At 41.2% G+C, this 21,177-nt stretch overlaps 15 non-coding genes across 15 annotated transcripts; all 15 read right to left on the reverse strand.

Moving 5' to 3' along the window:
* Positions 1–179: 179 nt before the first annotated feature.
* On the reverse strand, positions 180–253 carry trnan-guu (transfer RNA asparagine (anticodon GUU)). Its single transcript has one exon. It is a non-coding gene; the product is annotated as a tRNA-Asn (tRNA).
* Positions 254–1,366: 1,113 nt separating this feature from the next.
* trnan-guu (transfer RNA asparagine (anticodon GUU)) lies at positions 1,367–1,440 on the reverse strand. The gene has a single exon. It is a non-coding gene; the product is annotated as a tRNA-Asn (tRNA).
* A 1,113-nt stretch (positions 1,441–2,553) lies between these two features.
* On the reverse strand, positions 2,554–2,627 carry trnan-guu (transfer RNA asparagine (anticodon GUU)). The gene has a single exon. It is a non-coding gene; the product is annotated as a tRNA-Asn (tRNA).
* Positions 2,628–3,734: 1,107 nt separating this feature from the next.
* On the reverse strand, positions 3,735–3,808 carry trnan-guu (transfer RNA asparagine (anticodon GUU)). Its single transcript has one exon. It is a non-coding gene; the product is annotated as a tRNA-Asn (tRNA).
* Positions 3,809–4,921: 1,113 nt separating this feature from the next.
* Positions 4,922–4,995, reverse strand: trnan-guu (transfer RNA asparagine (anticodon GUU)). The gene has a single exon. It is a non-coding gene; the product is annotated as a tRNA-Asn (tRNA).
* A 1,107-nt stretch (positions 4,996–6,102) lies between these two features.
* On the reverse strand, positions 6,103–6,176 carry trnan-guu (transfer RNA asparagine (anticodon GUU)). Its single transcript has one exon. It is a non-coding gene; the product is annotated as a tRNA-Asn (tRNA).
* A 1,113-nt stretch (positions 6,177–7,289) lies between these two features.
* Positions 7,290–7,363, reverse strand: trnan-guu (transfer RNA asparagine (anticodon GUU)). Its single transcript has one exon. It is a non-coding gene; the product is annotated as a tRNA-Asn (tRNA).
* A 1,113-nt stretch (positions 7,364–8,476) lies between these two features.
* trnan-guu (transfer RNA asparagine (anticodon GUU)) lies at positions 8,477–8,550 on the reverse strand. The gene has a single exon. It is a non-coding gene; the product is annotated as a tRNA-Asn (tRNA).
* A 2,300-nt stretch (positions 8,551–10,850) lies between these two features.
* trnan-guu (transfer RNA asparagine (anticodon GUU)) lies at positions 10,851–10,924 on the reverse strand. The gene has a single exon. It is a non-coding gene; the product is annotated as a tRNA-Asn (tRNA).
* Positions 10,925–12,031: 1,107 nt separating this feature from the next.
* On the reverse strand, positions 12,032–12,105 carry trnan-guu (transfer RNA asparagine (anticodon GUU)). Its single transcript has one exon. It is a non-coding gene; the product is annotated as a tRNA-Asn (tRNA).
* A 2,288-nt stretch (positions 12,106–14,393) lies between these two features.
* On the reverse strand, positions 14,394–14,467 carry trnan-guu (transfer RNA asparagine (anticodon GUU)). The gene has a single exon. It is a non-coding gene; the product is annotated as a tRNA-Asn (tRNA).
* A 1,113-nt stretch (positions 14,468–15,580) lies between these two features.
* trnan-guu (transfer RNA asparagine (anticodon GUU)) lies at positions 15,581–15,654 on the reverse strand. The gene has a single exon. It is a non-coding gene; the product is annotated as a tRNA-Asn (tRNA).
* Positions 15,655–16,767: 1,113 nt separating this feature from the next.
* On the reverse strand, positions 16,768–16,841 carry trnan-guu (transfer RNA asparagine (anticodon GUU)). The gene has a single exon. It is a non-coding gene; the product is annotated as a tRNA-Asn (tRNA).
* A 1,113-nt stretch (positions 16,842–17,954) lies between these two features.
* On the reverse strand, positions 17,955–18,028 carry trnan-guu (transfer RNA asparagine (anticodon GUU)). Its single transcript has one exon. It is a non-coding gene; the product is annotated as a tRNA-Asn (tRNA).
* A 2,300-nt stretch (positions 18,029–20,328) lies between these two features.
* On the reverse strand, positions 20,329–20,402 carry trnan-guu (transfer RNA asparagine (anticodon GUU)). Its single transcript has one exon. It is a non-coding gene; the product is annotated as a tRNA-Asn (tRNA).
* Between the last annotated feature and the right edge of the window lie 775 nt (positions 20,403–21,177).

Raw genomic sequence — 21,177 nt, forward strand, 5'->3', positions numbered from 1 at the left:
TGTCATCCATGGGTGGTGTCGAAGCACCAATCTTTAGATAGATTGTCAAACACACTAACTGATTGCACTAGAGAGGCTTGTGTTGGCATTGACCCTCAGCAGGACAAAGTAACAGGGAATCTCATTACAGGTCCAGGATGTCACATCCGCATCATGGAGCACAACAAACTGAAAACTCAAGTCCCTGGGTGGGATCGAACCACCAACCTTTAGATTAACAGTCTAACGCACTAACCAATTGCGCCACAGAGACTTGTTGTGTATCTGACCCTGACACTTGATCGCTGGTCATCCGTGTTCTCATCCAACAGTACATGGAGTTTACGAAACAACAACACTTTGTTCCAATGGTTGTGTCAACGTGCATCGAAAGTGCCGCAACATTTTCAAGGAAGTAGCCCTGTAGTTTTCTAACGTTTGTTAGCTTTTTGAATGGCCTTAAAAGGGCAAAAATGTAGCACAATGTTCGTCAGCGCAACATTATATAAAAAGGCATCTGGCAGGAGTAAATTCAGCCACAATCACAAATATAATTTGATAAATATATATCTTAAACAACTGCGTTTTCACGAATGTAATATATGATCGCCAAGCCCATTCAAAATAATTAGGGGACTGACCCTGGAAGAATGATGTAATGGCGAGTCACTTTCATGGCGCATAGGCACACATATTCACACAAACACACACATACTGGACCAACATTGTCCTTCAAGCGAAATACATTTAAATGCTAAGGGTTTTCATGCCAGATTGACATAATTTACATTGTCATACTTGCCGGATTAATATGAATAAATGATATGTTCCATGGAGACCACAGAATGATCAAGCTATTGAGTAACATAATATCAGAGACCATTGACAGCCATTTAGGTATAGTATAGCAGCAGGTATAGGAACTTGTCATCTTTCATGTTCAACAACACACCAATCACATGTGACAATAGGAAACAAAGTAGGTCAAAAGCGAGCTTACTGTAAATCCAGGAAGGTCTTTCCACATCACTATAAATGGAAAGATAGCATCTCTGGGTGGGCTGAAATCACCAACCTTTAAATTAACGGCCTAAGGCGCTAACCAATTGCGCCACAGAGACTTGTGAATATATTGACCCTCAGCAGGCCAAAGTCTCATGGAAGCTCACTACAAGTCAGGAAGTTTCACATCGCTACAATCTGAAAAATGTCATCCATGGGTGGTGTCGAAGCACCAATCTTTAGATAGATTGTCAAACACACTAACTGATTGCACTAGAGAGGCTTGTGTTGGCATTGACCCTCAGCAGGACAAAGTAACAGGGAATCTCATTACAGGTCCAGGATGTCACATCCGCATCATGGAGCACAACAAACTGAAAACTCAAGTCCCTGGGTGGGATCGAACCACCAACCTTTAGATTAACAGTCTAACGCACTAACCAATTGCGCCACAGAGACTTGTTGTGTATCTGACCCTGACACTTGATCGCTGGTCATCCGTGTTCTCATCCAACAGTACATGGAGTTTACGAAACAACAACACTTTGTTCCAATGGTTGTGTCAACGTGCATCGAAAGTGCCGCAACATTTTCAAGGAAGTAGCCCTGTAGTTTTCTAACGTTTGTTAGCTTTTTGAATGGCCTTAAAAGGGCAAAAATGTAGCACAATGTTCGTCAGCGCAACATTATATAAAAAGGCATCTGGCAGGAGTAAATTCAGCCACAATCACAAATATAATTTGATAAATATATATCTTAAACAACTGCGTTTTCACGAATGTAATATATGATCGCCAAGCCCATTCAAAATAATTAGGGGACTGACCCCGGAAGAATGATGTAATGGCGTGTCACTTTCATGGCGTATAGGCACACATATTCACACAAACACACACATACTGGACCAACATTGTCCTTCAAGCGAAATACATTTAAATGCTAAGGGTTTTCATGCCAGATTGACATCATTTACATTGTCATACTTGCCGGATTAATATGAATAAATGATATGTTCCATGGAGACCACAGAATGATCAAGCTATTGAGTAACATAATATCAGAGACCATTGACAGCCATTTAGGTATAGTATAGCAGCAGGTATAGGAACTTGTCATCTTTCATGTTCAACAACACACCAATCACATGTGACAATAGGAAACAAAGCAGGTCAAAAGCGAGCTTACTGTAAATCCAGGAAGGTCTTTCCACATCACTATAAATGGAAAGATAACATCTCTGGGTGGGCTGAAATCACCAACCTTTAAACTAACGGCCTAAGGCGCTAACCAATTGCGCCACAGAGACTTGTGATTATATTGACCCTCAGCAGGCCAAAGTCTCATGGAAGCTCACTACAAGTCAGGAAGTTTCACATCGCTACAATCTGAAAAATGTCATCCATGGGTGGTGTCGAAGAACCAATCTTTAGATAGATTGTCAAACACACTAACTGATTGCACTAGAGAGGCTTGTGTTGGCATTGACCCTCAGCAGGACAAAGTAACAGGGAATCTCATTACAGGTCCAGGATGTCACATCCGCATCATGGAGCACAACAAACTGAAAACTCAAGTCCCTGGGTGGGATCGAACCACCAACCTTTAGATTAACAGTCTAACGCACTAACCAATTGCGCCACAGAGACTTGTTGTGTATCTGACCCTGACACTTGATCGCTGGTCATCCGTGTTCTCATCCAACAGTACATGGAGTTTACGAAACAACAACACTTTGTTCCAATGGTTGTGTCAACGTGCATCGAAAGTGCCGCAACATTTTCAAGGAAGTAGCCCTGTAGTTTTCTAACGTTTGTTAGCTTTTTGAATGGCCTTAAAAGGGCAAAAATGTAGCACAATGTTCGTCAGCGCAACATTATATAAAAAGGCATCTGGCAGGAGTAAATTCAGCCACAATCACAAATATAATTTGATAAATATATATCTTAAACAACTGCGTTTTCACGAATGTAATATATGATCGCCAAGCCCATTCAAAATAATTAGGGGACTGACCCCGGAAGAATGATGTAATGGCGTGTCACTTTCATGGCGTATAGGCACACATATTCACACAAACACACACATACTGGACCAACATTGTCCTTCAAGCGAAATACATTTAAATGCTAAGGGTTTTCATGCCAGATTGACATCATTTACATTGTCATACTTGCCGGATTAATATGAATAAATGATATGTTCCATGGAGACCACAGAATGATCAACCTATTGAGTAACAGAATATAAGAGACCATTGACAGCCATTTAGGTATAGTATAGCAGCAGGTATAGGAACTTGTCATCTTTCATGTTCAACAACACACCAATCACATGTGACAATAGGAAACAAAGCAGGTCAAAAGCCAGTTTACTGTAAATCCAGGAAGGTCTTTCCACATCACTATAAATGGAAAGAAAGCATCTCTGGGTGGGCTCAAATCACCAACCTTTAAACTAACGGCCTAAGGCGCTAACCAATTGCGCAACAGAGACTTGTGGTTATATTGACCCTCAGCAGGCCAAAGTCTCATGGAAGCTAACTACAAGTCAGGAAGTTTCACATCGCTACAATCTGAAAAATGTCATCCATGGGTGGTGTCGAAGGACCAATCTTTAGATAGATTGTCAAACACACTAACTGATTGCACTAGAGAGGCTTGTGTTGGCATTGACCCTCAGCAGCACAAAATAACAGGGAATCTCATTACAGGATGTCACATCCGCATCATGGAGCACAACAAACTGAAAACTCTCGTCCCTGGGTGGGCTCGAACCACCAACCTTTAGATTAACAGTCTAACGCGCTAACCAATTGCGCCACAGAGACTTGTTGTGTATCTGACCCTGACACTTGATCGCTGGCCATCCGTGTTCTCATCCAACAGTACATGGAGTTTACGAAACAACAACACTTTGTTCCAATGGTTGTGTCAACGTGCATCGAAAGTGCCGCAAAATTTTCAAGGAAGTAGCCCTGTAGTTTTCTAACGTTTGTTAGCTTTTTGAATGGCCTTAAAAGGGCAAAAATGTAGCACAATGTTCGTCAGCGCAACATTATATAAAAAGGCATCTGGCAGGAGTAAATTCAGCCACAATCACAAATATAATTTGATAAATATATATCTTAAACAACTGCGTTTTCACGAATGTAATATATGATCGCCAAGCCCATTCAAAATAATTAGGGGACTGACCCTGGAAGAATGATGTAATGGCGTGTCACTTTCATGGCGCATAGGCACACATATTCACACAAACACACACATACTGGACCAACATTGTCCTTCAAGCGAAATACATTTAAATGCTAAGGGTTTTCATGCCAGATTGACATCATTTACATTGTCATACTTGCCGGATTAATATGAATAAATGATATGTTCCATGGAGACCACAGAATGATCAAGCTATTGAGTAACATAATATCAGAGACCATTGACAGCCATTTAGGTATAGTATAGCAGCAGGTATAGGAACTTGTCATCTTTCATGTTCAACAACACACCAATCACATGTGACAATAGGAAACAAAGCAGGTCAAAAGCGAGCTTACTGTAAATCCAGGAAGGTCTTTCCACATCACTATAAATGGAAAGATAGCATCTCTGGGTGGGCTGAAATCACCAACCTTTAAACTAACGGCCTAAGGCGCTAACCAATTGCGCCACAGAGACTTGTGATTATATTGACCCTCAGCAGGCCAAAGTCTCATGGAAGCTCACTACAAGTCAGGAAGTTTCACATCGCTACAATCTGAAAAATGTCATCCATGGGTGGTGTCGAAGCACCAATCTTTAGATAGATTGTCAAACACACTAACTGATTGCACTAGAGAGGCTTGTGTTGGCATTGACCCTCAGCAGGACAAAGTAACAGGGAATCTCATTACAGGTCCAGGATGTCACATCCGCATCATGGAGCACAACAAACTGAAAACTCTCGTCCCTGGGTGGGTTCGAACCACCAACCTTTAGATTAACAGTCTAACGCGCTAACCAATTGCGCCACAGAGACTTGCTGTGTATCTGACCCTGACACTTGATCGCTGGCCATCCGTGTTCTCATCCAACAGTACATGGAGTTTACGAAACAACAACACTTTGTTCCAATGGTTGTGTCAACGTGCATCGAAAGTGCCGCAAAATTTTCAAGGAAGTAGCCCTGTAGTTTTCTAACGTTTGTTAGCTTTTTGAATGGCCTTAAAAGGGCAAAAATGTAGCACAATGTTCGTCAGCGCAACATTATATAAAAAGGCATCTGGCAGGAGTAAATTCAGCCACAATCACAAATATAATTTGATAAATATATATCTTAAACAACTGCGTTTTCACGAATGTAATATATGATCGCCAAGCCCATTCAAAATAATTAGGGGACTGACCCTGGAAGAATGATGTAATGGCGAGTCACTTTCATGGCGCATAGGCACACATATTCACACAAACACACACATACTGGACCAACATTGTCCTTCAAGCGAAATACATTTAAATGCTAAGGGTTTTCATGCCAGATTGACATAATTTACATTGTCATACTTGCCGGATTAATATGAATAAATGATATGTTCCATGGAGACCACAGAATGATCAAGCTATTGAGTAACATAATATCAGAGACCATTGACAGCCATTTAGGTATAGTATAGCAGCAGGTATAGGAACTTGTCATCTTTCATGTTCAACAACACACCAATCACATGTGACAATAGGAAACAAAGCAGGTCAAAAGCGAGCTTACTGTAAATCCAGGAAGGTCTTTCCACATCACTATAAATGGAAAGAAAGCATCTCTGGGTGGGCTCAAATCACCAACCTTTAAACTAACGGCGTGAGGCGCTAACCAATTGCGCCACAGAGACTTGTGGTTATATTGACCCTCAGCAGGCCAAAGTCTCATGGAAGCTCACTACAAGTCAGGAAGTTTCACATCGCTACAATCTGAAAAATGTCATCCATGGGTGGTGTCGAAGCACCAATCTTTAGATAGATTGTGAAACACACTAACTGATTGCACTAGAGATGCTTGTGTTGACATTGACCCTCAGCAGCACAAAATAACAGGGAATCTCATTACAGGATGTCACATCCGCATCATGGAGCACAACAAACTGAAAACTCTCGTCCCTGGGTGGGCTCGAACCACCAACCTTTAGATTAACAGTCTAACGCGCTAACCAATTGCGCCACAGAGACTTGCGGTGTATCTGACCCTGACACTTGATCGCTGGCCATCCGTGTTCTCATCCAACAGTACATGGAGTTTATGAAACAACAACACTTTGTTCCAATGGTTGTGTCAACGTGCATCGAAAGTGCCGCAAAATTTTCAAGGAAGTAGCCCTGTAGTTTTCTAACGTTTGTTAGCTTTTTGAATGGCCTTAAAAGGGCAAAAATGTAGCACAATGTTCGTCAGCGCAACATTATATAAAAAGGCATCTGGCAGGAGTAAATTCAGCCACAATCACAAATATAATTTGATAAATATATATCTTAAACAACTGCGTTTTCACGAATGTAATATATGATCGCCAAGCCCATTCAAAATAATTAGGGGACTGACCCTGGAAGAATGATGTAATGGCGTGTCACTTTCATGGCGTATAGGCACACATATTCACACAAACACACACATACTGGACCAACATTGTCCTTCAAGCGAAATACATTTAAATGCTAAGGGTTTTCATGCCAGATTGACATCATTTACATTGTCATACTTGCCGGATTAATATGAATAAATGATATGTTCCATGGAGACCACAGAATGATCAAGCTATTGAGTAACATAATATCAGAGACCATTGACAGCCATTTAGGTATAGTATAGCAGCAGGTATAGGAACTTGTCATCTTTCATGTTCAACAACACACCAATCACATGTGACAATAGGAAACAAAGTAGGTCAAAAGCGAGCTTACTGTAAATCCAGGAAGGTCTTTCCACATCACTATAAATGGAAAGATAGCATCTCTGGGTGGGCTGAAATCACCAACCTTTAAATTAACGGCCTAAGGCGCTAACCAATTGCGCCACAGAGACTTGTGAATATATTGACCCTCAGCAGGCCAAAGTCTCATGGAAGCTCACTACAAGTCAGGAAGTTTCACATCGCTACAATCTGAAAAATGTCATCCATGGGTGGTGTCGAAGCACCAATCTTTAGATAGATTGTCAAACACACTAACTGATTGCACTAGAGAGGCTTGTGTTGGCATTGACCCTCAGCAGGACAAAGTAACAGGGAATCTCATTACAGGTCCAGGATGTCACATCCGCATCATGGAGCACAACAAACTGAAAACTCTCGTCCCTGGGTGGGCTCGAACCACCAACCTTTAGATTAACAGTCTGACGCGCTAACCAATTGCGCCACAGAGACTTGCTGTGTATCTGACCCTGACACTTGATCGCTGGCCATCCGTGTTCTCATCAAACAGTACATGGAGTTTACGAAACAACAACACTTTGTTCCAATGGTTGTGTCAACGTGCATCGAAAGTGCCGCAAAATTTTCAAGGAAGTAGCCCTGTAGTTTTCTAACGTTTGTTAGCTTTTTGAATGGCCTTAAAAGGGCAAAAATGTAGCACAATGTTCGTCAGCGCAACATTATATAAAAAGGCATCTGGCAGGAGTAAATTCAGCCACAATCACAAATATAATTTGATAAATATATATCTTAAACAACTGCGTTTTCACAAATGTAATATATGATCGCCAAGCCCATTCAAAATAATTAGGGGACTGACCCTGGAAGAATGATGTAATGGCGAGTCACTTTCATGGCGTATAGGCACACATATTCACACAAACACACACATACTGGACCAACATTGTCCTTCAAGCGAAATACATTTAAATGCTAAGGGTTTTCATGCCAGATTGACATCATTTACATTGTCATACTTGCCGGATTAATATGAATAAATGATATGTTCCATGGAGACCACAGAATGATCAAGCTATTGAGTAACATAATATCAGAGACCATTGACAGCCATTTAGGTATAGTATAGCAGCAGGTATAGGAACTTGTCATCTTTCATGTTCAACAACACACCAATCACATGTGACAATAGGAAACAAAGCAGGTCAAAAGCGAGCTTACTGTAAATCCAGGAAGGTCTTTCCACATCACTATAAATGGAAAGATAGCATCTCTGGGTGGGCTGAAATCACCAACCTTTAAACTAACGGCCTAAGGCGCTAACCAATTGCGCCACAGAGACTTGTGAATATATTGACCCTCAGCAGGCCAAAGTCTCATGGAAGCTCACTACAATTCAGGAAGTTTCACATCGCTACAATCTGAAAAATGTCATCCATGGGTGGTGTCGAAGCACCAATCTTTAGATAGATTGTCAAACACACTAACTGATTGCACTAGAGAGGCTTGTGTTGGCATTGACCCTCAGCAGGACAAAGTAACAGGGAATCTCATTACAGGTCCAGGATGTCACATCCGCATCATGGAGCACAACAAACTGAAAACTCTCATCCCTGGGTGGGCTCGAACCACCAACCTTTAGATTAACAGTCTAACGCGCTAACCAATTGCGCCACAGAGACTTGCTGTGTATCTGACCCTGACACTTGATCGCTGGCCATCCGTGTTCTCATCCAACAGTACATGGAGTTTATGAAACAACAACACTTTGTTCCAATGGTTGTGTCAACGTGCATCGAAAGTGCCGCAAAATTTTCAAGGAAGTAGCCCTGTAGTTTTCTAACGTTTGTTAGCTTTTTGAATGGCCTTAAAAGGGCAAAAATGTAGCACAATGTTCGTCAGCGCAACATTATATAAAAAGGCATCTGGCAGGAGTAAATTCAGCCACAATCACAAATATAATTTGATAAATATATATCTTAAACAACTGCGTTTTCACGAATGTAATATATGATCGCCAAGCCCATTCAAAATAATTAGGGGACTGACCCTGGAAGAATGATGTAATGGCGTGTCACTTTCATGGCGTATAGGCACACATATTCACACAAACACACACATACTGGACCAACATTGTCCTTCAAGCGAAATACATTTAAATGCTAAGGGTTTTCATGCCAGATTGACATAATTTACATTGTCATACTTGCCGGATTAATATGAATAAATGATATGTTCCATGGAGACCACAGAATGATCAAGCTATTGAGTAACATAATATCAAAGACCATTGACAGCCATTTAGGTATAGTATAGCAGCAGGTATAGGAACTTGTCATTTTTCATGTTCAACAACACACCAATCACATGTGACAATAGGAAACAAAGCAGGTCAAAAGCGAGCTTACTGTAAATCCAGGAAGGTCTTTCCACATCACTATAAATGGAAAGATAACATCTCTGGGTGGGCTGAAATCACCAACCTTTAAACTAACGGCCTAAGGCGCTAACCAATTGCGCCACAGAGACTTGTGATTATATTGACCCTCAGCAGGCCAAAGTCTCATGGAAGCTCACTACAAGTCAGGAAGTTTCACATCGCTACAATCTGAAAAATGTCATCCATGGGTGGTGTCGAAGCACCAATCTTTAGATAGATTGTCAAACACACTAACTGATTGCACTAGAGATGCTTGTGTTGGCATTGACCCTCAGCAGCACAAAATAATAGGGAATCTCATTACAGGTCCAGGATGTCACATCCGCATCATGGAGCACAACAAACTGAAAACTCTCGTCCCTGGGTGGGCTCGAACCACCAACCTTTAGATTAACAGACTAACGCGCTAACCAATTGCACCACAGCGACTTGTTGTGTGTCTGACCCTGACAATTGATCGCTGGCCATCCGTGATCTCATCCAACTGTACATGGAGTTTACGAAACAACAACACTTTGTTCCAATGGTTGTGTCAACGTGCATCGAAAGTGCCGCAACATTTTCAAGGAAGTAGCCCTGTAGTTTTCTAACGTTTGTTAGCTTTTTGAATGGCCTTAAAAGGGCAAAAATGTAGCACAATGTTCGTCAGCGCAACATTATATAAAAAGGCATCTGGCAGGAGTAAATTCAGCCACAGTCACAAATATAATTTGATAAATATATATCTTAAACAACTGCGTTTTCACGAATGTAATATATGATCGCCAAGCCCATTCAAAATAATTAGGGGACTGACCCTGGAAGAATGATGTAATGGCGTGTCACTTTCATGGCGTATAGGCACACATATTCACACAAACACACACATACTGGACCAACATTGTCCTTCAAGCGAAATACATTTAAATGCTAAGGGTTTTCATGCCAGATTGACATCATTTACATTGTCATACTTGCCGGATTAATATGAATAAATGATATGTTCCATGGAGACCACAGAATGATCAAGCTATTGAGTAACAGAATATCAGAGACCATTGACAGCCATTTAGGTATAGTATAGCAGGAGGTATAGGAACTTGTCATCTTTCATGTTCAACAACACACCAATCACATGTGACAATAGGAAACAAAGCAGGTCAAAAGCGAGCTTACTGTAAATCCAGGAAGGTCTTTCCACATCACTATAAATGGAAAGATAGCATCTCTGGGTGGGCTGAAATCACCAACCTTTAAACTAACGGCCTAAGGGGCTAACCAATTGCGCCACAGAGACTTGTGATTATATTGACCCTCAGCAGGCCAAAGTCTCATGGAAGCTCACTACAAGTCAGGAAGTTTCACATCGCTACAATCTGAAAAATGTCATCCATGGGTGGTGTCGAAGCACCAATCTTTTGATAGATTGTCAAACACACTAACTGATTGCACTAGAGAGGCTTGTGTTGGCATTGACCCTCAGCAGGACAAAGTAACAGGGAATCTCATTACAGGTCCAGGATGTCACATCCGCATCATGGAGCACAACAAACTGAAAACTGAAGTCCCTGGGTGGGATCGAACCACCAACCTTTAGATTAACAGTCTAACGCCCTAACCAATTGCGCCACAGAGACTTGTTGTGTATCTGACCCTGACACTTGATCGCTGGTCATCCGTGTTCTCATCCAACAGTACATGGAGTTTACGAAACAACAACACTTTGTTCCAATGGTTGTGTCAACGTGCATCGAAAGTGCCGCAACATTTTCAAGGAAGTAGCCCTGTAGTTTTCTAACGTTTGTTAGCTTTTTGAATGGCCTTAAAAGGGCAAAAATGTAGCACAATGTTCGTCAGCGCAACATTATATAAAAAGGCATCTGGCAGGAGTAAATTCAGCCACAATCACAAATATAATTTGATAAATATATATCTTAAACAACTGCGTTTTCACGAATGTAATATATGATCGCCAAGCCCATTCAAAATAATTAGGGGACTGACCCCAGAAGAATGATGTAATGGCGTGTCACTTTCATGGCGTATAGGCACACATATTCACACAAACACACACATACTGGACCAACATTGTCCTTCAAGCGAAATACATTTAAATGCTAAGGGTTTTCATGCCAGATTGACATCATTTACATTGTCATACTTGCCGGATTAATATGAATAAATGATATGTTCCATGGAGACCACAGAATGATCAACCTATTGAGTAACAGAATATCAGAGAGCATTGACAGCCATTTAGGTATAGTATAGCAGCAGGTATAGGAACTTGTCATCTTTCATGTTCAACAACACACCAATCACATGTGACAATAGGAAACAAAGCAGGTCAAAAGCCAGTTTACTGTAAATCCAGGAAGGTCTTTCCACATCACTATAAATGGAAAGAAAGCATCTCTGGGTGGGCTCAAATAACCAACCTTTAAACTAACGGCCTAAGGCGCTAACCAATTGCGCCACAGAGACTTGTGGTTATATTGACCCTCAGCAGGCCAACGTCTCATGGAAGCTAACTACAAGTCAGGAAGTTTCACATCGCTACAATCTGAAAAATGTCATCCATGGGTGGTGTCGAAGGACCAATCTTTAGATAGATTGTCAAACACACTAACTGATTGCACTAGAGATGCTTGTGTTGGCATTGACCCTCAGCAGCACAAAATAACAGGGAATCTCATTATAGGATGTCACATCCGCATCATGGAGCACAACAAACTGAAAACTCTCGTCCCTGGGTGGGCTCGAACCACCAACCTTTAGATTAACAGTCTAACGCGCTAACCAATTGCGCCACAGAGACTTGTTGTGTATCTGACCCTGACACTTGATCGCTGGCCATCCGTGTTCTCATCCAACAGTACATGGAGTTTACGAAACAACAACACTTTGTTCCAATGGTTGTGTCAACGTGCATCGAAAGTGCCGCAAAATTTTCAAGGAAGTAGCCCTGTAGTTTTCTAACGTTTGTTAGCTTTTTGAATGGCCTTAAAAGGGCAAAAATGTAGCACAATGTTCGTCAGCGCAACATTATATAAAAAGGCATCTGGCAGGAGTAAATTCAGCCACAATCACAAATATAATTTGATAAATATATATCTTAAACAACTGCGTTTTCACGAATGTAATATATGATCGCCAAGCCCATTCAAAATAATTAGGGGACTGACCCTGGAAGAATGATGTAATGGCGAGTCACTTTCATGGCGCATAGGCACACATATTCACACAAACACACACATACTGGACCAACATTGTCCTTCAAGCGAAATACATTTAAATGCTAAGGGTTTTCATGCCAGATTGACATCATTTACATTGTCATACTTGCCGGATTAATATGAATAAATGATATGTTCCATGGAGACCACAGAATGATCAAGCTATTGAGTAACATAATATCAGAGACCATTGACAGCCATTTAGGTATAGTATAGCAGCAGGTATAGGAACTTGTCATCTTTCATGTTCAACAACACACCAATCACATGTGACAATAGGAAACAAAGCAGGTCAAAAGCGAGCTTACTGTAAATCCAGGAAGGTCTTTCCACATCACTATAAATGGAAAGAAAGCATCTCTGGGTGGGCTCAAATCACCAACCTTTAAACTAACGGCGTAAGGCGCTAACCAATTGCGCCACAGAGACTTGTGGTTATATTGACCCTCAGCAGGCCAAAGTCTCATGGAAGCTAACTACAAGTCAGGAAGTTTCACATCGCTGCAATCTGGAAAATGTCATCAGTGGGTGGTGTCGATGCACCAATCTTTAGATAGATTGTCAAACACACTAACTGATTGCACTAGAGATGCTTGTGTTGGCATTGACCCTCAGCAGCACAAAATAACAGGGAATCTCATTACAGGATGTCACATCCGCATCATGGAGCACAACAAACTGAAAACTCTCATCCATGGGTGGGCTCGAACCACCAACCTTTAGATTAACAGTCTAACGCGCTAACCAATTGCGCCACAGAGACTTGTTGTGTATCTGACCCTGACACTTGATCGCTGGCCATCCGTGATCTCATCCAACTGTACATGGAGTTTACGAAACAACAACACTTTGTTCCAATGGTTGTGTCAACGTGCATCGAAAGTGCCGCAAAATTTTCAAGGAAGTAGCCCTGTAGTTTTCTAACGTTTGTTAGCTTTTTGAATGGCCTTAAAAGGGCAAAAATGTAGCACAATGTTCGTCAGCGCAACATTATATAAAAAGGCATCTGGCAGGAGTAAATTCAGCCACAATCACAAATATAATTTGATAAATATATATCTTAAACAACTGCGTTTTCACGAATGTAATATATGATCGCCAAGCCCATTCAAAATAATTAGGGGACTGACCCTGGAAGAATGATGTAATGGCGAGTCACTTTCATGGCGTATAGGCACACATATTCACACAAACACACACATACTGGACCAACATTGTCCTTCAAGCGAAATACATTTAAATGCTAAGGGTTTTCATGCCAGATTGACATCATTTACATTGTCATACTTGCCGGATTAATATGAATAAATGATATGTTCCATGGAGACCACAGAATGATCAAGCTATTGAGTAACAGAATATCAGAGACCATTGACAGCCATTTAGGTATAGTATAGCAGCAGGTATAGGAACTTGTCATCTTTCATGTTCAACAACACACCAATCACATGTGACAATAGGAAACAAAGCAGGTCAAAAGCGAGCTTACTGTAAATCCAGGAAGGTCTTTCCACATCACTATAAATGGAAAGATAGCATCTCTGGGTGGGCTGAAATCACCAATCTTTAAACTAACGGCCTAAGGCGCTAACCAATTGCGCCACAGTGACTTGTGATTATATTCACCCTCAGCAGGCCAAAGTCTCATGGAAGCTCACTACAAGTCAGGAAGTTTCACATCGCTACAATCTGAAAAATGTCATCCATGGGTGGTGTCGAAGCACCAATCTTTAGATAGATTGTGAAACACACTAACTGATTGCACTAGAGATGCTTGTGTTGGCATTGACCCTCAGCAGCACAAAATAACAGGGAATCTCATTACAGGATGTCACATCCGCATCATGGAGCACAACAAACTGAAAACTCTCGTCCCTGGGTGGGCTCGAACCACCAACCTTTAGATTAACAGTCTAACGCGCTAACCAATTGCACCACAGAGACTTGTTGTGTATCTGACCCTGACACTTGATCGCTGGCCATCCGTGTTCTCATCCAACAGTACATGGAGTTTACGAAACAACAACACTTTGTTCCAATGGTTGTGTCAACGTGCATCGAAAGTGCCGCAACATTTTCAAGGAAGTAGCCCTGTAGTTTTCTAACGTTTGTTAGCTTTTTGAATGGCCTTAAAAGGGCAAAAATGTAGCACAATGTTCGTCAGCGCAACATTATATAAAAAGGCATCTGGCAGGAGTAAATTCAGCCACAATCACAAATATAATTTGATAAATATATATCTTAAACAACTGCGTTTTCACAAATGTAATATATGATCGCCAAGTCCATTCAAAATAATTAGGGGACTGACCCTGGAAGAATGATGTAATGGCGAGTCACTTTCATGTCGTATAGGTACACATATTCACACAAACACACACATACTGGACCAACATTGTCCTTCAAGCGAAATACATTTAAATGCTAAGGGTTTTCATGCCAGATTGACATCATTTACATTGTCATACTTGCCGGATTAATATGAATAAATGATATGTTCCATGGAGACCACAGAATGATCAAGCTATTGAGTAACATAATATCAGAGACCATTGACAGCCATTTAGGTATAGTATAGCAGCAGGTATAGGAACTTGTCATCTTTCATGTTCAACAACACACCAATCACATGTGACAATAGGAAACAAAGCAGGTCAAAAGCGAGCTTACTGTAAATCCAGGAAGGTCTTTCCACATCAGTATAAATGGAAAGATAGCATCTCTGGGTGGGCTGAAATCACCAACCTTTAAACTAACGGCCTAAGGCGCTAACCAATTGCGCCACAGAGACTTGTGATTATATTGACCCTCAGCAGGCCAAAGTCTCATGGAAGCTCACTACAAGTCAGGAAGTTTCACATCGCTACAATCTGAAAAATGTCATCCATGGGTGGTGTCGAAGCACCAATCTTTAGATAGATTGTCAAACACACTAACTAATTGCACTAGAGAGGCTTGTGTTGGCATTGACCCTCAGCAGGACAAAGTAACAGGGAATCTCATTACAGGTCCAGGATGTCACATCCGCATCATGGAGCACAACAAACTGAAAACTCTCATCCCTGGGTGGGCTCGAACCACCAACCTTTAGATTAACAGTCTAACGCGCTAACCAATTGCGCCACAGAGACTTGTTGTGTATCTGACCCTGACACTTGATCGCTGGCCATCCGTGTTCTCATCCAACAGAATATGGAGTTTACGAAACAACAACACTTTGTTCCAATGGTTGTGTCAACGTGCATCGAAAGTGCCGCAAAATTTTCAAGGAAGTAGCCCTGTAGTTTTCTAACGTTTGTTAGCTTTTTAAATGGCCTTAAAAGGGCAAAAATGTAGCACAATGTTCGTCCGCGCAACATTATATAAAAAGGCATCTGGCAGGAGTAAATTCAGCCACAATCACAAATATAATTTGATAAATATATATCTTAAACAACTGCGTTTTCACAAATGTAATATATGATCGCCAAGCCCATTCAAAATAATTAGGGGACTGACCCTGGAAGAATGATGTAATGGCGAGTCACTTTCATGGCGTATAGGCACACATATTCACACAAACACACACATACTGGACCAACATTGTCCTTCAAGCGAAATACATTTAAATGCTAAGGGTTTTCATGCCAGATTGACATCATTTACATTGTCATACTTGCCGGATTAATATGAATAAATGATATGTTCCATGGAGACCACAGAATGATCAAGCTATTGAGTAACATAATATCAGGGACCATTGACAGCCATTTAGGTATAGTATAGTAGCAGGTATAGGAACTTGTCATCTTTCATGTTCAACAACACACCAATCACATGTGACAATAGGAAACAAAGCAGGTCAAAAGCGAGCTTACTGTAAATCCAGGAAGGTCTTTCCACATCACTATAAATGGAAAGATAGCATCTCTGGGTGGGCTGAAATCACCAACCTTTAAACTAACGGCCTAAGGCGCTAACCAATTGCGCCACAGAGACTTGTGATTATATTGACCCTCAGCAGGCCAAAGTCTCATGGAAGCTCACTACAAGTCAGGAAGTTTCACATCGCTACAATCTGAAAAATGTCATCCATGGGTGGTGTCGAAGCACCAATCTTTAGATAGATTGTCAAACACACTAACTGATTGCACTAGAGAGGCTTGTGTTGGCATTGACCCTCAGCAGGACAAAGTAACAGGGAATCTCATTACAGGTCCAGGATGTCACATCCGCATCATGGAGCACAACAAACTGAAAACTCTCGTCCCTGGGTGGGCTCGAACCACCAACCTTTAGATTAACAGTCTAACGCGCTAACCAATTGCGCCACAGAGACTTGCTGTGTATCTGACCCTGACACTTGATCGCTGGCCATCCGTGTTCTCATCCAACAGTACATGGAGTTTACGAAACAACAACACTTTGTTCCAATGGTTGTGTCAACGTGCATCGAATGTGCCGCAAAATTTTCAAGGAAGTAGCCCTGTAGTTTTCTAACGTTTGTTAGCTTTTTGAATGGCCTTAAAAGGGCAAAAATGTAGCACAATGTTCGTCAGCGCAACATTATATAAAAAGGCATCTGGCAGGAGTAAATTCAGCCACAATCACAAATATAATTTGATAAATATATATCTTAAACAACTGCGTTTTCACGAATGTAATATATGATCGCCAAGCCCATTCAAAATAATTAGGGGACTGACCCTGGAAGAATGATGTAATGGCGTGTCACTTTCATGGCGTATAGGCACACATATTCACACAAACACACACATACTGGACCAACATTGTCCTTCAAGCGAAATACATTTAAATGCTAAGGGTTTTCATGCCAGATTGACATCATTTACATTGTCATACTTGCCGGATTAATATGAATAAATGATATGTTCCATGGAGACCACAGAATGATCAAGCTATTGAGTAACATAATATCAGAGACCATTGACAGCCATTTAGGTATAGTATAGCAGCAGGTATAGGAACTTGTCATCTTTCATGTTCAACAACACACCAATCACATGTGACAATAGGAAACAAAGCAGGTCAAAAGCAAGCTTACTGTAAATCCAGGAAGGTCTTTCCACATCACTATAAATGGAAAGATAGCATCTCTGGGTGGGCTCAAATCACCAACCTTTAACCTAACGGCCTAAGGCGCTAACCAATTGCGCCACAGAGACTTGTGATTATATTGACCCTCAGCAGGCCAAAGTCTCATGGAAGCTCACTACAAGTCAGGAAGTTTCACATCGCTACAATCTGAAAAATGTCATCCATGGGTGGTGTCGAAGCACCAATCTTTAGATAGATTGTCAAAAACACTAACTGATTGCACTAGAGAGGCTTGTGTTGGCATTGACCCTCAGCAGGACAAAGTAACAGGGAATCTCATTACAGGTCCAGGATGTCACATCCGCGTCATGGAGCACAACAAACTGAAAACTCTCGTCCCTGGGTGGGCTCGAACCACCAACCTTTAGATTAACAGTCTAACGCGCTAACCAATTGCACCACAGAGACTTGTTGTGTATCTGACCCTGACACTTGATCGCTGGTCATCCGTGTTCTCATCCAACAGTACATGGAGTTTACGAAACAACAACACTTTGTTCCAATGGTTGTGTCAACGTGCATCGAAAGTGCCGCAACATTTTCAAGGAAGTAGCCCTGTAGTTTTCTAACGTTTGTTAGCTTTTTGAATGGCCTTAAAAGGGCAAAAATGTAGCACAATGTTTGTCAGCGCAACATTATATAAAAAGGCATCTGGCAGGAGTAAATTCAGCCACAATCACAAATATAAATTGATAAATATATATCTTAAACAACTGCGTTTTCACGAATGTAATATATGATCGCCAAGCCCATTCAAAATAATTAGGGGACTGACCCTGGAAGAATGATGTAATGGCGTGTCACTTTCATGGCGTATAGGCACACATATTCACACAAACACACACATACTGGACCAACATTGTCCTTCAAGCGAAATACATTTAAATGCTAAGGGTTTTCATGCCAGATTGACATCATTTACATTGTCATACTTGCCGGATTAATATGAATAAATGATATGTTCCATGGAGACCACAGAATGATCAAGCTATTGAGTAACATAATATCAGAGACCATTGACAGCCATTTAGGTATAGTATAGCAGCAGGTATAGGAACTTGTCATCTTTCATGTTCAACAACACACCAATCACATGTGACAATAGGAAACAAAGCAGGTCAAAAGCAAGCTTACTGTAAATCCAGGAAGGTCTTTCCACATCACTATAAATGGAAAGATAGCATCTCTGGGTGGGCTCAAATCACCAACCTTTAACCTAACGGCCTAAGGCGCTAACCAATTGCGCCACAGAGACTTGTGATTATATTGACCCTCAGCAGGCCAAAGTCTCATGGAAGCTCACTACAAGTCAGGAAGTTTCACATCGCTACAATCTGAAAAATGTCATCCATGGGTGGTGTCGAAGCACCAATCTTTAGATAGATTGTCAAAAACACTAACTGATTGCACTAGAGAGGCTTGTGTTGGCATTGACCCTCAGCAGGACAAAGTAACAGGGAATCTCATTACAGGTCCAGGATGTCACATCCGCGTCATGGAGCACAACAAACTGAAAACTCTCGTCCCTGGGTGGGCTCGAACCACCAACCTTTAGATTAACAGTCTAAAGCGCTAAGTAATTGCGCCACAGAGACTTGTTGTGTGTCTGACCCTGACACTTGATCGCTGGTCATCCGTGTTCTCATCCAACAGTACATGGAGTTTACGAAACAACAACACTTTGTTCCAATGGTTGTGTCAACGTGCATCGAAAGTGCCGCAACATTTTCAAGGAAGTAGCCCTGTAGTTTTCTAACGTTTGTTAGCTTTTTGAATGGCCTTAAAAGGGCAAAAATGTAGCACAATGTTTGTCAGCGCAACATTATATAAAAAGGCATCTGGCAGGAGTAAATTCAGCCACAATCACAAATATAAATTGATAAATATATATCTTAAACAACTGCGTTTTCACGAATGTAATATATGATCGCCAAGCCCATTCAAAATAATTAGGGGACTGACCCTGGAAGAATGATGTAATGGCGTGTCACTTTCATGGCGTATAGGCACACATATTCACACAAACACACACATACTGGACCAACATTGTCCTTCAAGCGAAATACATTTAAATGCTAAGGGTTTTCATGCCAGATTGACATCATTTACATTGTCATACTTGCCGGATTAATATGAATAAATGATATGTTCCATGGAGACCACAGAATGATCAAGCTATTGAGTAACATAATATCAGAGACCATTGACAGCCATTTAGGTATAGTATAGCAGCAGGTATAGGAACTTGTCATCTTTCATGTTCAACAACACACCAATCACATGTGACAATAGGAAACAAAGCAGGTCAAAAGCGAGCTTACTGTAAATCCAGGAAGGTCTTTCCACATCACTATAAATGGAAAGATAGCATCTCTGGGTGGGCTCAAATCACCAACCTTTAACCTAACGGCCTAAGGCGCTAACCAATTGCGCCACAGAGACTTGTGATTATATTGACCCTCAGCAGGCCAAAGTCTCATGGAAGCTCACTACAAGTCAGGAAGTTTCACATCGCTACAATCTGAAAAATGTCATCCATGGGTGGTGTCGAAGCACCAATCTTTAGATAGATTGTCAAAAACACTAACTGATTGCACTAGAGAGGCTTGTGTTGGCATTGACCCTCAGCAGGACAAAGTAACAGGGAATCTCATTACAGGTCCAGGATGTCACATCCGCGTCATGGAGCACAACAAACTGAAAACTCTCGTCCCTGGGTGGGCTCGAACCACCAACCTTTAGATTAACAGTCTAACGCGCTAACCAATTGCACCACAGAGACTTGTTGTGTATCTGACCCTGACACTTGATCGCTGGTCATCCGTGTTCTCATCCAACAGTACATGGAGTTTACGAAACAACAACACTTTGTTCCAATGGTTGTGTCAACGTGCATCGAAAGTGCCGCAACATTTTCAAGGAAGTAGCCCTGTAGTTTTCTAACGTTTGTTAGCTTTTTGAATGGCCTTAAAAGGGCAAAAATGTAGCACAATGTTTGTCAGCGCAACATTATATAAAAAGGCATCTGGCAGGAGTAAATTCAGCCACAATCACAAATATAAATTGATAAATATATATCTTAAACAACTGCGTTTTCACGAATGTAATATATGATCGCCAAGCCCATTCAAAATAATTAGGGGACTGACCCTGGAAGAATGATGTAATGGCGTGTCACTTTCATGGCGTATAGGCACACATATTCACACAAACACACACATACTGGACCAACATTGTCCTTCAAGCGAAATACATTTAAATGCTAAGGGTTTTCATGCCAGATTGACATCATTTACATTGTCATACTTGCCGGATTAATATGAATAAATGATATGTTCCATGGAGACCACAGAATGATCAAGCTATTGAGTAACATAATATCAGAGACCATTGACAGCCATTTAGGTATAGTATAGCAGCAGGTATAGGAACTTGTCATCTTTCATGTTCAACAACACACCAATCACATGTGACAATAGGAAACAAAGCAGGTCAAAAGCAAGCTTACTGTAAATCCAGGAAGGTCTTTCCACATCACTATAAATGGAAAGATAGCA

Source organism: Salmo salar, chromosome 07, assembly GCF_965601325.2.
Source record: "Salmo salar chromosome 07, fSalSal1, whole genome shotgun sequence".
Classification (NCBI taxonomy): Eukaryota; Metazoa; Chordata; class Actinopteri; order Salmoniformes; family Salmonidae; genus Salmo; species Salmo salar.